This window comes from Mus pahari, chromosome 5, assembly GCF_900095145.1.
Source record: "Mus pahari chromosome 5, PAHARI_EIJ_v1.1, whole genome shotgun sequence".
NCBI lineage: Eukaryota > Metazoa > Chordata > Mammalia > Rodentia > Muridae > Mus > Mus pahari.
The window spans coordinates 131,257,979-131,266,032 of record NC_034594.1 but is presented as its reverse complement, the minus strand read 5'-3'; the positions used below and the strand labels follow the sequence as shown (position 1 = coordinate 131,266,032).

Here is an 8,054-nt window from a genome sequence, read left to right as displayed (position 1 = left end):
GAGAGAGAGAGAGAGAGAGAGAGAGAGAGAGAGAGAGAGAGAGAGAGAGGTTTCTCACTTGGGGGCTCACTTCTAATTAAGTAATTCAGGAGGTTTAAAAAGCACAGAACAACTAAATGAAACCTCAAATTAGAAGGAAAATGGCTCAAATGGGTCCCCATTTCTGGGAGTTCTGGTTAAGCAAGCAAACAAAATGGGCTGGGACGAATGAATATTGTAACTCAGAAGACCAAAGCAAATGTAATTAACTCCCAGTCTACTTCTTGTTCCTCAGACTCTGACACGCTCCAACCCCACTCCCAACGCCACACGTAGCCGCGAATTTATCCAATTCTTCCTTATCCTTACTGGGGGGAAAAAGTCGCTGCTGCAAAACTGGGAGGGTTAACAGAGCTGGTACCCCAGCCTGCCAGCTAGCCAAAGGAGATTGCCGGTAGGCATCAGAACCCGCCCTCTGCCAGGCTTCACAGCCAATGGGAGCCTGTGGGGAGTATGGCGCAGGGTCCTATTGGCTGCCAACCTACGTGCATAAGAAAGAACGAGAGAGGCAGGCAGGGCAGCATTGTTATCTTAAGACACTCATCCGGTGTCTGAGTCTGCAGGTGACACTGGTTAGGTACGGACCGGGAAGTCGGAGTGGGGACTCGCGGGGCTGCAGCTCTAGGATGGAATCCGCCTGCCTGCTGAGCGGCTCGCAGCTCAACCCGCAGCGCCTCCGCTGAGCTCGGCGGGTTCCAGAGGACTTGGGAAATGCACCTGCCGCGCGCTCCGAGGACACCAGCAGGTCCTCAGGCAGCCGAAGGAGCCCAGACGCCTGAGGAACGGTTTCTGTCCATGTACAAGGCACAGATTTCGGATGACAGGGCGGGTGAGTCTCTTTAGAGTTGGAAAAAAAAAAAAAAGGCAAGATCGTGGGTTTCACCTCGGTCGAGGGACAGGGGACTCCTCAGTTGGCTTCCCACTTTCCTCACCTCTCCCACGCCGCGTGCGACCCAGCCTAGCGCTGATCCCACTTCACAGATGCTGTGGGTGCCTGAGATGCTCGCTGCTCCGCGGCAAGGCAGCAGGCAAGTGGTCTAAACGCCGCCGCGGCGGCAGCGGCGGCGACAGCAAAGCCCAGAGCAGGAGAATTTGAAAAGAGACATCCGTTCCCTCTCACAAGCTGAGGGGGTGGCATTCGCATTTCCCCAAAGGAGAAAGAGCCACAAGAAATCATGAAGTGAAAACTTTGGAAGGCTGCCACTGGAGATGTTGCACAAAAATCGGGCGTCTTTTAGGAGTCTCCTCGCAGTCCTTGGTGGTTTGGGGAGCAGCTGATACAGCAAGAAGGACTCTTACAAGGATTCAAGGTAATCGTGCAGGGGTCTGTATCCCCTGGGTTTTCTGAATCACCTTTCGTTGTAATTTTCACGAGTCCTCATTCAACCTTCTTGTCTGGTGCCTGGCAATTGCAAGCAAAAGGAATAACTCCCATTCCACCCCCTAGTTTCTGTCAGGTGGAGCTTAGCAGTGGACTTTGGGTTTGAGCTGACTCTGGAATTGCCTCCTGGTGTCGCATGGCTGTCACAGAGCTTGGGCACTCTGCCTGACCTATATTGTTTTTTTGCCTGGTTTAAGTCCTTAAAGTTAGTGCAACTCCCATTAGCTTTCGAAAATTCATTCGGGCTCCATAATTGCAGAGGATGACAAGGACTTTTGCTTGCCTAGCTAATGCTGGACAGAACTGCACGAGGTTCACTGTGTTTGGGGAGGACCCTAAAGACCTGGTATTCTTTTGTGCAGTACAGCTGTATTCACATGGTCATAAAGCCCTGTAGCATGCTTTAGAGGCCAGTCTATTTCTTCTATGAACATGTAATGAGGGACAAAAATAATTCCGAGGAGTGAATCCCATATTCTCCTTTGGGTGGTATAACAGAAACCCCAATTGACTGAATCAATCCTGGTAGTGCACTGGAGACACTACAGGGAGAATATTGCTGTGCTGAAGGGAAGGGTCTATTGAGACCATTTATGAATGTTTTCCCTGTTCATACACAGCCGTGTGTGCGTGTGTGTGTGCATGTGCGTGTGTGTGTTCACAGCTGTATGAAGGAAGCTGGCTGCTCACAGAAACACCAAGCATCTCTGCCTAGTCCCTGCTCGGGCCATGATGCCTGGGGTGTCGCTACCCAGTAGGAGGATGAACTTGTACACTGCTGTTCTAGCCCAGAGGAGTTCTCTCTTCACCAAGCAGTCTTTTTGCATGGTACATATTTATCCAGGGTATATAGACTTAAGCCAAATATTAACTAACAATCAACTGGATGCACTGTAATGTGATTGAGCAGACCTTTCTGTAAAGAACCATATGTACACTTTCCCTGTCCTGGGAGCAGGTTGCCCTGAGTAGGAGCAAATGTGCTAAGAGAATATCAATTATAAAATAAAATCCGGACCTTATCCAACAGGACCAGTGATATGTTAGCATGGGCCAATAAGAAGAATTAAACATACACTGTGAGTCAAGTATTTCTCCCCAGGTCTTCTCTAGACAAGTGTATGTTGATTCCTTTGCTTTCCTCATGCCCTGTCCGGGCTCCTGGAAGATATGCAATGCCTGTATTAACCAGGAAGCTATAGGATTCTACTAAATCCCCTGGGGGGCAGTCTGATGACATCAGGAAGCAGCTAAAGTATTGCTGGAGTCTATGTGTTTTCCCTCTTGATTTTGCAGTTGTGTGCATGGTTTTTATTTGTTTGTTTGTTTGTTTATGACATGGCCCTCCAGAGTTCCTTCTCACCTGGAATGAGCTGCTATGTAGCACTGAGAGCATGACCAAGCAATGCTGCTACAGTGATCTATCTTACCAGTACCATAGCTGCTACCCACTCTGGGAAAAGATGCATGCTTTGCTTCTGTGAGGAAAGATAGGATTTGGAAAGATGCCGAGCAAGGAGACTGTGTTTGAGAGCAAGCGTCAGACCAGAATCTTGGCTTCTGGAAAACAGCTGGTCTTAAGGGGTTTAACAGCTGGGCTGCAGCCATGGGGAAGCCAGAAGCATTCTTGACTCTTACTTCTTTCACCTTACAAAAAAATGGAGTTGCCTTTCCTTTCCCAGAATGGAGTGGTATGTGCTATAGTGTGGAAACAAGAAAGACAGAAGAGGGAAATGCTGGGGAGGACAGAAGGGCCCGATTCTTCTTCTGTTGGCCTGGTTTGGGGAATGGGGAACATCTCTTCCTGGATCTCAAGATCCCTTTCTGAGTGTTCCTCTCTGGCCTCCTGACAGGTTGTTTACTGAGCAAAGCCAGAGGGCACAGAACATCCCTGCGTCATCAACTCCTCCTGATCCCCTTCCCCAAGGTACAGGCTTGCACCTGGGGAGCACCACCTTAGACCTATCCCTCTGAGAGGGTGCTAGAAAATCCCTCTCCACTCACAAACAAGAGGTAATCTGAAGGGACTGGAGATAATGTGTGGGCACTTTCCGCTGGCTGGAATGTTGGTTCGGTGTTCAGGTTCCTAAGCTAGTGTTTAAGCAAGCACAGAGTGACGTTACTTCTGGAGGGCCATCCTTTCCTCTTGTTAAATAATAAGTCCTTGCATATATTTTGAAGAGCTCCTTTCCCAAAGAGCTGGGAGCATTTAGAGAAGTCCTCTACATAATTCTCAGATGGCTTATAGTCTCCTTTGTCTTTGGTTACCCCAGTCTTCTTGGAAAGGGGAGTACAGAGCACCCCAGGAGAAGATCTACCTTACACTGGACACACAGCAATAGGAAAACTCATGGACCAGTGGCCTGGGTCTTACTGCTTCCTAATTAACCCCAGTCCCCTGGGCTTCTTCTAAGGCAGAGTTCCATCTCAGTGTTCGTGATCTGACTTGGTTGCTTTATACTTTACAAAGCAAGGAGGCTCTGATGTGATCTGGGGGTCCTCCTCTGGCAGTACATCAGGGCAGAGAGGGATAGGGAAAAACCTTAGGAAACTTTGTCCTCATGATTTTGTAGTCTACTTGGGAAAACAGGCCTATGTCCAGGCAAAGGTAAATGATGATGTAACTTCTCAACAGAAGTTCAATACAAGAGAAGTCAAAAGGCTGACCCTATTAATCAGCCATTGATCTGTACTAATAATAAGAGCTATCAGTATTCCACGAAGGGAGAATTAGAATGGAGCCATGAGAGCTAGAGTGGAATATTTGGGGTAGGCAGAGAGGGGCTAAAGGGCTCTAGCTGATCAAGTCCCTCAGTGGAGCACAGGAAGAAGCTGAAGCCAGTATGGTCTGTATGGGTCTTTGGGGGCCACCTCTCTTGCAACCTGGAAATCCTATGTATCCTATGGGTTCATTCTATTAAACATGTATGACCTAGCAGAAGTAGATCTAGGACCCTGACAGGGCTCTGAAATACTGGACATATCACTAGACATTTGAAATGTTACCTGGCCTTCCATCCACTCTCAGGTCTAAGCCACATACAGTGGGAAAAGCTTTACTCAAGGTCAGAGAGCCTATCAACTTTACATCCAAAAAAAAGAAAAAAAATTGAATGAGGATGTTGGTGAAGGCAGGCAAATTTCAAGAGAACACAAGAAAAGACTTCTCATATTTTAGAATCAGAATCCTTTAAGAGAAAGAGAGAGAGAGAGAGAGAGAGAGAGAGAGAGAGAGAGAGAGAGAGAGCGCTTTGATTTTTTTCCCCCATTTCCTATTTCTCCACCCAAATGTTCCTCTTGGGGTTTACTTGGAACCGGCAAAATGCCAAAGCCCTTAGGCATTTAGCATTGAGCAGAAGATTTTCAATCTTAAGATTCTTGAGCATGCCCATGTACATAACCTCTTGTCTCCTCTTCTCTTTCCCGTTTAATAAAACATATGCTGTTGCAGTCACAAAGGAGGAGACCACAAAAAAAAAAAAAAAAAAAAAAAAAATCTAAATCAGGGGGGGGGGGACGGCCGGGGGGGGGGAACACTAGAAAGTCCCAGATGCCAGGCTTTCCTCGTCTAACTACTGAGGTTAAGTAAAGTTAAATATAAAAAAAAAAAAAAAAAAAAAAAAAAAAAAAAAAAAAAAAAAAAAGCAGGAGGGGGTGGGGAGTGGTACTGCCCGCAGCTGTACCATGAGGTTCTGTGATTGTTCAGCAGAGCAAAGAAAGGGGGAGGCCTGGTGTCAGCCTGGGTAGAGCCAAGAGGAGTCTAAGGGCTGCTGCTATCTCACAGAAGGCTGCAGCAGTTATACACACACACACACACACACACACACACGCACACGCACACGCACACGCACACGCACACTTGTTCTAGGAGTCAGCCTCTCTCCTAGAGAAAGGATGGGGAACACCATGAGCCTGTGAAGGGAGGAACTGCTTAGAGATCTTGGTCTTCAGTTGGTCTGAAGCATCACACAGGCTACACGCCACTGTGTGAATGGCTCTATCCCTATACGAGGGAAAGCTCCCCTTGGACATGAGAGGCGAATCACTTGCCACAGTCCCCACCCTAAGTTCTCTGAGATCTGGAGGGAGTCCCCTGGAAGCTCAGTCTCCCTGTGTACTTTGGTCCAGGAGTACAGTCTCAAACCAGCTATTAGGAGACATTAACCCTCTCCAAAAGATCCCACCTTAACTCTACCTGCCCCCCTTGTTTCTACTAGCACCCTTATGCTAATGGCCATTAGCTTGGCTGTGCATAGGACATCTTCTCGCTTTACTTTTCAGGAACGTACACTGCCATGTTCAGGGTTGAGCCAGAGCCCCGGGCACATGATGTGTTGTTCATAATTTTGGAGGAAATCCTGCTCTGTTTGGGAAGCAAGTGTCAGAAGGCTAAGTTATGATGGCTGTGGTAGGCTAGACTTCTCTAGCCTACTGGTGCAGGTTGATCCTCTTTAAATTATCACTCTGATATGCAGAGGAAAGTATGAATACCATGATTGTAACCTGCCATCTTCAGTGGCTGGTCCAGTCCCATTATTTATTTTTCTGAAACTCAGTTGCAATGCTAAAATACCTGGGGTGCTGGATTGGGTAAAATTAGGAGCCACCGCAGGCAAAATCCACCCAAGAACTCCACAGGTAGCTCAGGGGCTCTTGAAATGCATGCCGGGATTGTAAAATTGAAAAGATTTACTTTTTCAAAAGCCATATAAGAGCCGGGCAATGGTGGCGCATGCCTTTAATCCCAGCACTTGGGAGACAGAGGCAGGCAGATTTCTGAGTTTGAGGCCAGCCTGGTCTACAAAGTAAGTTCCAGGACAGCCAGGGCTATACAGAGAAACCCTGTCTCAAAACAACAAACCAAAAAAAAAAAAAAAAAAAAAAAAAAAGCATTATAAGAAACTGGGTATGTGGCCCTTGCCTAGCATGCCCAAAGCCCTGGGGTTTTGCCTCTAGCACCACATAAACCAAGCCTGGTGACACCTGGTGACACACACCTGCTAATCCTAGTACTTAGGAGGACGAGGCAGGAGGATAAGAAGTTCAAGGTCATCTTCAACTGTATAGTGAGTGGGAGGCCTGCATGGGATATAAGAGACTGTTTCTAAGAACAACCTCCCCTCCCCCCCCACACACAAACAAAAGCAATGTAAAAATATCACTATTTTGCACCGACTTTAAATTTAAATGATGTAATATTTCAGATATGCTGGGTTAAATAAAAATCCAGTTAGTTTTGTTCATTTCTTTTAGTTTTTAATATAGGGACCAGAAGTTAGATTTCCATCCGTGGCAGACACTGTATTTCTTTTAGACCGCGCTGGCCAGGCCCTGCAGAGCAGTAGCAGGTTAATGGGGAGAGAGGGCAGAGCTTGAGACAGGAGGAGCCAGAGACATAAAAAGAAAGAGTACATGGAAGGAGAGGTCAAGAGCAGTCCAGAGGGAGCCTCTGGGCATGGGCTTCTGAAATTTAAAAGCAAGAAACACAAATAGCCTACATGGCCTATATTTATTTGAGGAGGGACCTAGCTAACTGTGACTCAGCCTACCGGAAGCTTTTCTAATGCAATATAGCCCTCAGCTCACATGCCCAGAGTGAGCTGGTAAGAGGCCTTTTGGTTTAGCCTGGTTTTTGGTTTTGTTTTGTTTTGTTTTGTTTTGTTTTTTAGGGGTAGGAAATGTAATAGTAAAATTAACGAAGTGAGTGATCCTCGGGTTCTCTCTCCAAAGAAGGAGAACACACTTGGCTGTACCACTAATAGTACTTAATCTTCAAAGTCCCTCCTTTGCCCTCTCTGCCATCATGTGACCTCCCCTTCCGTGACTTTTTCGTTTTTCAAAACAGACATGTTTTAGTGTGGCGTGGAGACAGAAGAGCCACCACTGTATTTTTCAAGATTATTTACCAAGCTATCAATTGCAATGGAAAGATGCAAGGGTCACATTTTATTTGTTAATCACAGGTTGAAGTACTATCACCCCTTCATCATAACTATGCTGGTATTGTTAGTCATCGAGATAAGGTTTGGACATGCCTAGAACTTCTCTCATGTTTGCTTAGCCCTCTATCATTTGCAAAAATGTTCTCCCTAACTGTATTTCACTTGATTCACACAACACCCCCCAGGGAGCAATTATTATCTCCTTCCTATGTTTTCCATGATTTCTCTTCAGATTATCTGTATGATTATATTTTCTAAGCCTTCTCTTTCTATGGTCTTTATTCACTCTTGCTTGCAGTTTTAAAATATGAATTATGTGAAGGAGGCATTATTATCTCTCAAGTCTCCTCTCAGCACCTACAAACCTCTCTCTTAGGGTGTTGCTCTTAATGCAAAATAGAGCAGAGTACCAAATATAGCTTCAGTACATTGAAGACACTCAACAAATGTTATGCCCACTTCCTACTGAAGATCCTACTGATACACGGACAGTTTTGGTATCCCAACCTAGGTGTGTAGTCATTTCGTTCCTCAGATACCTTCTTCAGCAAATGGCACAATCAGATCTCCAGGAACTGAAGAAATGTGAAGCTGGACTTAATGGAACACATATGTCACCCTGGCACTAGAGAGGGGAAGGCAAAGGGTCAATGAAAATTCAAGGCAAACCTCTTCTACACAGTGAGCTCCAG

General features: G+C 46.3%; 1 protein-coding gene across 1 annotated transcript in view; it reads left to right on the top strand.

Moving 5' to 3' along the window:
• Positions 1–536: 536 nt before the first annotated feature.
• Positions 537–8,054, top strand: part of Brinp2 (BMP/retinoic acid inducible neural specific 2) — a 103,053-nt gene continuing 95,535 nt past the window's right edge. The window contains exon 1 of the mRNA XM_021197706.1: positions 537–1,349. The gene's annotated coding sequence lies outside the window, so the exon portion shown is untranslated. The remainder of the gene's footprint in view (positions 1,350–8,054) is intronic.